Below are 7,387 nucleotides of genomic sequence, written 5' to 3' on the forward strand. Positions count from 1 at the left end.
TGGGAGGCTAGATGAACCACTTTTCTTCCTGCAGTTTGCTGTGAATAACAGAGGTGATCCCAGCACTGCCCATCTCCCAGCCTGCAGCTCAGTGCTTGCTGCCTGTGGGCCACCCTGCACTGAGCCAGTTAGGGGTCACACCCAGGCATTTAGACCTCAGCTTCATCACATGTCAAGTGAGAACCATTGCTTTAAAACGAGGTGTAGCAATGGAATATTACTCAGCCATCAAAAAGAATACATTTGAATCAGTTCTAATGAGGTCGATGAAACTGGAGCCTATTATACAGAGTGAAGTAAGCCAGAAAGAAAAACCAATACAGTATACTAACACATATATATGGAATTTAGAAAGATGGTAATGATAACCCTGTATGCGAGACAGCAAAAGAGACACAGATGTATAGAACAGTCTTTTTGGACTCTGTGGGAGAAGGAGAGGGTGGGATGATATGGGAGAATGGCATTGAAACATGTAAATTATCACATGTGAAACGAATCGCCAGTCTAGGTTCGATGCATGAGACGGTGCTCGGGGCTGGTGCACTGGGAGGGAGGAGGGAGGGGGGTTCAGGATGGGGAACACATGTACACCCGTGGCAGATTGATGTCAATGTATGGCAATACCAATACAATATTGTAAAGTAAAAAAAATAATAAATGAGTAAGAGGGATAGCTGGTTAAAATAAATAAAAAATAAATAAATAAATAAAACTAGGTGTCAGACTTCCCTGGTGGTCCAGTTGCAAAGAATCCTGCTGCCAATGCAGAGGACGCAGTTTCCATCCCTGATCCAGGAAGATCCCACCTGTTGCAGGTAACTAAGCCTGTGTGTCCCAACTACTGAGTCCGCGCTCTGGAGCCTGCAAGAGGCAGTTACTGAAGCCCGCGTGCTCTAGAGCCCCTGTCCCGCAGCAAGAGAGGCCACCGTGATGAGAAGCCTGTGTATCGCAACAAAGAGTAGCCCCCAGTTGCCACAACTAAAGAAGGTCCGTGCACAGCAATGAAGACCCGGCGGAGCCGAAAAATACATACAAAGTGAGGAGTAACCACTGAAAGCATCAGTCTGGACACTCAAAACCCCCCTCAAAGTCCCCCACCCCAACCCCATGGCTGTGGACTCTTCGAGGCTGTCTGGGGCTGTCACAGATGGGCACCACATTTTGGCCCCTCTCACAGACTCCAGGTTGGAGAGAGAGAGTGTGTGTGTGTGAGAGAGTGTGTTTGTGAGTGTGTGTGTATGTGAGAGTGTGTGTGAGTGTGGGGGTGTGTATGTGTGTGAGAGTGTGTATGTGTGAGAGTATGTGAGAGTGTGTGTGTGAGAGTGTGTGTGTATGTGAGAGTGGGAGTGTGTGTGTGGGAGTGTATGTGAGAGTGTGCGTGTGTGTGTGTGTGTGTGTGAGAGTGTGCGTGTGTGTGGGTGTGAGAGAGCGTATGTGTGTATGTGTGTGTGTGTGTGTGTGTGTGTGGATGGGTCTGGGCCTGCCCTGGGTGGAACCTCAGTGACTCCTCACCCTAGCACATCCACCTCATCTCTCCCCTTGCAGGAGGTCACTGGCGTTTCTCACCAATGGGTTTGGGGATAGTGGGAACATCTAGCCCTGAGTGTGGAGGAAAGAGCTCAGAAGGGGCTCAGGGTCACCTTGCTTTTTCCCTCACTGGCTTTGTAATCCTGGCCAGTCATTTAGCTTCTCTAGGTTTTAGCTTCCTCTTCTGTAAAATGAGGCTAAAAATACCTTCTGCGTCCCTGTTCCATGAACTCAAATGAGATTCCGTTTATTGAGATTCTGTTTATTGGAGAACAGACCTTGCAAATGGAGGAGACAAACCTTGCAGGCAACAGGCCTGTGTTTGGCGTCAGGCAGACTGGAGCCTTGAAGCTTCTCTGAGTGTCAGTTTCCTCAGCTCTTAAATCTGCTGCCCTGAGGGCGAAGGAGATCAGAGAATCCAGTGCCTGGCACAGCGGGGTGCAGGGTATTCTCCCCAAACCCTCCTCCTGGAGGGTGGTTCCTGCTCCAGGAATTGGGTGGAAAAGCAGAGGGTGGAGGTCGCCTGGGAAACTTGTTAAAAAGCATTCTCTGGTTTCCCTGAAGATTCGGATTCAGGACTCAGGGTGGAGGAAACAGACAACTGGATCTTTAACAAGCTTCTGGGTTAATCCAGCTAGCATTGGAAACTCAGGCAGCGACAGAGAGTCCACTGGGAGGTAGGCGGGGTGGAGAGAGCTTGGGGTTCCGCCAGAGATGTAAAAATCTTCGCCTTACACCTCTGGCTTAGAGCAAGTGAACCTAGCTAGAAAAAGCCTTTAGGTAATCAGCCTCTCCTTGCCCTGGATTCCTCCAGCCTCCCTCCAAGCCTGCTCTGCAACCACCTTCCTACCTTGGAATCACCTGGGTGCTTGTTAAAAATTCATTTCCCTGATTTCCCTAGTGGTCCAGTGGTTAAGAATCTGCCTCCCAATGAAGGGTACACGGTTTTGATCCTGGGTCCAGAAACTAAGATCCCACATGCCGTGGAGCAACTAAGCCCCTGAGCCTAAGCTCTAACCCATGCTCTGAAATTAGAAGTCTGCAGGCCACCATGAAGGCCCAGCATAGCCAAGATAAAATAATAATAATAAAGTAGTCCTCGGCCCTCCTCACTCTAATAAAAAAAAAAAAAAAAAAAATGCATTTCTGGGTCCCCTAACCAGCACTGCTGATTCAGAAACACTCTTGAAGTGGAATCTGAGAAACTGCTTTTCTTTTTTTTCAACAGTTAAAAACTGCTTTTCATTTTTAACAATTTCTCCAATTGAGTCTGATACGGAGAATGGATTTGACTTCCAATTAGCAGCACCAGGCAGGAACTTGGGTAAATAAAGCGGTTGTCACTTGTTGTTGTTCAGTCACTAAGTTGTGTCCGACTCTTTTCGAACCCATGGACTGCGGCATTCCAGTCTCCTCTGTGCTCTACTATCTCCTGGAGTTTGCTCAAACTCATGTCCATTGAGTCGGTGATGTTATCTAATCATCTCATCCTCTGCCACCTCCTTCTCCTTTTGCCTTCAATCCTTCCCAGCATCAATCAGGGTCTTCTCCAATGAATCGGCTCTTTGCATCAGGTGGCCAAAATATTGGAGCTTCAGCTTCAGCATCAGTCCTTCTAATGAATATTCAAAGTTGATTTCCTTTAGGATTGACTGGTTTGATCTTCTTCCTGTCCAAGGGACTCTCAAGAGTCTTCTCCAGCACCACGGTTTGAAAGCATCAATTCTTCGGCGTTCAGCCTTCTTTATGATCCAACTCTCACATCTGTACATGACTACTGGAAAAACCATAGCTTTGAATATACGGACCTTTGTCGGCAAAGTGATGTCTTTGCTTTTTAAAATGCTGTCTAGGTTAGTCATAGCTTTTCTTCCAAGGAGCAAGTGTCTTGTAATTTCATGGCTGCAGACAGGGTATGCAGTGATTTGGGAGCCCAAGAAAAGAAAATCTGTCACTGCTCCCACTTTTTCCCCTTCTCTTTGCCATGAAGTGATGGGTTGGATGCCATGATCTTTGTTTTTTTTAATATTGAGTTTTAAGCTAGCTTTTTCACTCTCTTTCACCCACCCTCAGCAAGAGGTTCTTTAGTTCCTCTTCACTTTCTGCGAGAGGAGGGGTATCGTCCACATATCTGAGGTTGTTGATATTTGTCTTGGCAATCTTGATTCCAGCCTGTGATTCATCCAGCCTGGTATTTCCCATGATGCATAGAAGTTAAATAAGCATGGTGACAATATACAGCCTTGATGTAATCCTCTCCTAGTTTTGAACCAGTCGCTGTTCCATGTCCAGTTCTAAGTGCTGCTTCTTGACCCGCATACAGATTTCTCAGGGGACAGGTTCACTTACTGAGTTCCTATTATGTGCCACGCGCTGTGTCAGGATAATGGAGGGAGTATGTGTGACTGTTACTGACCCAGGAAACTGAGGTTCTGAGCAGGCTCCAGCTGAAGGCCAGAGGCAGCAGTCAAACCTTAGTTTCATAGATTCATAGAGTTAGTATTTGAGAATGCCACCACCCAGTTTTGCTTTCCTCTGTGGCCTGACAGCTTTGCTTCCTGCTAAGTCCCATCAGATATTTCAGAAGGTCAGGTTGGGGGGGGCGGGGGGTGAAGGTGGAGATAAAGAGTAACTCTCAGCACAGAATGTGCAAAGTTGGAGCCCAGGCAGAGTCCTAAGCTTTGACAGAACTGTGGTGTTTTGCCATGGTCAGAGTAGACACTCCACAGAGCAAGGATCTCTCTTTTCCCTCAAACTGGGGGCTCATGAGGGCAGACATGTGTCTTCTCTTACAAGGAGCTGGCTTCAGGAAGAAGAATTTCCTCTTTCCTAACAAACGGCATCCCTGAGGGCAGGCTGTCTCCTCCTTGGCTGGGAGCACTTGAGGGCAGGTTGCCACACCCACTGGACGTTGGCTTCCTGTGGGCAAGACTGGCTGTGCATCCCCTCAGATGGGGGTATCTTCAGATAGCAGCTTTGGGCCTTTTCTAGCATCCTGGGGGTCACTGGAGTCGAGACTGCACCCACTGAAGCCTGGGCTCCTGAGACAGGGTTGGGACCTTTGTCAGGGCCCATCTTCCCCTGAGACAGGGGACCCAGTTCCTTCCTCCTCTGCCAGCCCAGGCCTAGCCCTTCCTCCCAGAGCAGTTCTGCACCGGATGGACCAGTCCAGTGTTGTTGGCTGAGCTGATGTGCAGAGGCAGAGAAAGACTGCCTGCAGGATGTGTGTATTTCTGGTAACCTTAGAGTTGGGGCCCCACCCAAGGACCTGGCATCCTGGCCTTGTGCCCACCCGGTAGTGCCTGCAACCAGGCCTTCCCCAATCCTTTATCCACCGCTGCTCACTGGGGATTGGAGCGTAAAGTGAGTCACGCACCTGGGTCTGGGCCTGCCTTCTGCCTCCTCCCAGTTCCCGGCCCCGTTTCCTGAGTCCTCTGAGAAGCCGGCAGGACGGCGGCTCCCACCGCCCCCTCAGCCTCTTTGTCACCTCCTGGACCACTGTCCCTGCAGTTTCTCAGGTAAGAGGCTAGTGGTCTGGGTGAGAGGGTCAGGTTTGGCTGCTTTGTCTGGCTGCTCCTCAGGATCCTTGAGGCTGGTCAGGCTCTGGAGGGCCCTGCGGAGCTGGGTTACGTCGGATTTCCCTCCCCTCAGCACCCCCTCATGGACACCCAACACCCTTATGACTCACAGACAGAGATCACATCCTTTCACTCCTCACAGACATTTATCACACACAGTCACCAACAGACATGGCATTTCCTCACACACTTGATAGAAAACACAGCGTCATCCCACACAGACACCATCCACGCCCCTTCACAAATACACATCATACGACAGACCCTTAGCATCTGCTGACTCAACCGGTGACTCCTCACGACACACAATACACACGCTGTCACAGTTGACACAACAGTCCCTCATGGGATGTATATCCCACAGAACGAAATACATCCTTACAGACACACAACGTGTACAATAGCACCGACTCATAACATGAGGGCTTCCCTGGTGGCTCAGATGGGAAAGAATCTGCCTACAATGCAGAAGACCTGGGTTTGATCCCTGGGTCGGGAAGATCCCCTGGAGGAGGGCGTGGCAACTCACTCCAGTATTCTTGCCTGGAGAATCCACATGGACAGAGGAGCCTGGCGGGCTGCAGTCCATGGGGTCGCAAAGAGTCAGACACGACTGAGCCACTAACACTTTTACTTTCACACAACACGTGAACCCTTGCAGGACATAAGAAGCCCAGACATGAAAGACCCTCCACTCCTCACTCACAGCAAACTAACCTACTCCACAGAGACACATGTACACATATATAGAGATCAGTGCAATCACACGCACATATCCTAGAAGCTCCTCACACCCCCAAACAGGGCCCCGAGATCCTTGGTGGCACTGCTCAGCTAAGGCGGGGGCTGGGGCCCAGTCAGTAATGCTATCCCTACTTCTCGCCTCCAACCTTGGGCTCTGCTTGTGCGCAGGGGCAGGGAGGGGGCAGCCAGGAGCAGAGCTGGGGGTCCTGGCCACATCATGGAGCATGATGGGCTGGGGGGACGCTTCTCCTGGCTGTCTGAGTGCTGCTTCCTGATGATCCTGGGACTCTGCACAAGCTGATATTAAATATCTAGCTAACATTTATCACATGCCTACTGGGGGTCAGACACCAAGCTCACTGCTTTCCTGAGTACTATCTTATTTGATTATGTGATACCTTTATGAAGTAATACAATGTTTCCCTCATAGCTCCATCGGTAAAGAATCTGCCTGCAATGCAGGAGACCTGGGTTCGATTTCTGGGTCTGGCAGATCCCCTGGAGAAGGAAATGGCAACCCCCTCCAGTATTCTTGCCTGGAAAATCCCATGGAGAGAGGAGCCTGGCAGGCTATAGTCCGTGGGGTCACAAGAGTCGGACAAGACTTAGCAACTAAACTACCACCACCTTTATGAAGTAGATAGATACTGTATTATAACCCTCATTTTTTTTTTACCACAAATAAGATCTTTTATTTGTCACCATTAAGAGTCTGCATTTTAAACCGATTCTTGGACTGGTGGCTCGTATCCATCAGCTCGTTCAACGTTAGCACCTGTCTCATCCCCGGTAGCTTTTCCAGAACTACTACCTTCACCATGTAGCTCCATGAGTTTTCCCAATTCAAATTTGGGCTTCTTCAGCATTTTTACTTTTCTAACGAAGACATCATGGAGTGGATAAATAGATTGGCAAGCCTTTTCTATGTATTTTCCAATGCTATCTGGAATTAATTTATTGACCACCTCTTTCAAGTCATTTGTCTGCACCTCTCGGGTCATGATTTCCATCATCTTCTTGCGGATCTGGCGCACCTGCTGGTACTGGGCGTAAGAGGTCTTCCGAATCTGATTGTTGCGCTTTTTAGTAAAACCCACACAGAATAGACGAAGCAAGTAACCATCGGTAGTCTTGACATCAACGTGAGCTTCAATCATGGTCTGCCATCTTTTGACCATGGAGCACATTTTGTCACGGGTAAGATCCATACCATGAAAATTAGTCAGGCAGTTTTTGCCCTGAACATCCTCAGTAATTAGCTTGAATTTTCTAAATGCTACTTCATCATTCTGCAGATCAGCAAGACTCACTTCAAAAACACGACCTTTGAGGCCATCAGATGTGATTTTGGTTCCTTGAGTTCTGGTGGCCAATGTTTTCCCAATATTCCTTATGTTGAACATAGCTGGTGCTTTCACATCATACCAATCTTTTTTAGAAAATGGGTCAACCACTTTCTTCTTGGCTCCCTTTTTGCCTCCTTTCGTAAGGCGCTTGTTCTTGCCGACCGCCATGGTGCCGCTCAGAGAGCCAAA

General features: G+C 48.8%; 1 pseudogene across 1 annotated transcript; it reads right to left on the reverse strand.

Moving 5' to 3' along the window:
- Nucleotides 1-6,516: 6,516 nt before the first annotated feature.
- LOC113878067 lies at nt 6,517-7,387 on the reverse strand (annotated as a pseudogene). Its single transcript, XR_003506894.1, has one exon. The product of XR_003506894.1 is annotated as a 40S ribosomal protein S3a pseudogene (transcript).

This window comes from Bos indicus x Bos taurus, chromosome 2 (assembly GCF_003369695.1).
Source record: "Bos indicus x Bos taurus breed Angus x Brahman F1 hybrid chromosome 2, Bos_hybrid_MaternalHap_v2.0, whole genome shotgun sequence".
Classification (NCBI taxonomy): Eukaryota; Metazoa; Chordata; class Mammalia; order Artiodactyla; family Bovidae; genus Bos; species Bos indicus x Bos taurus.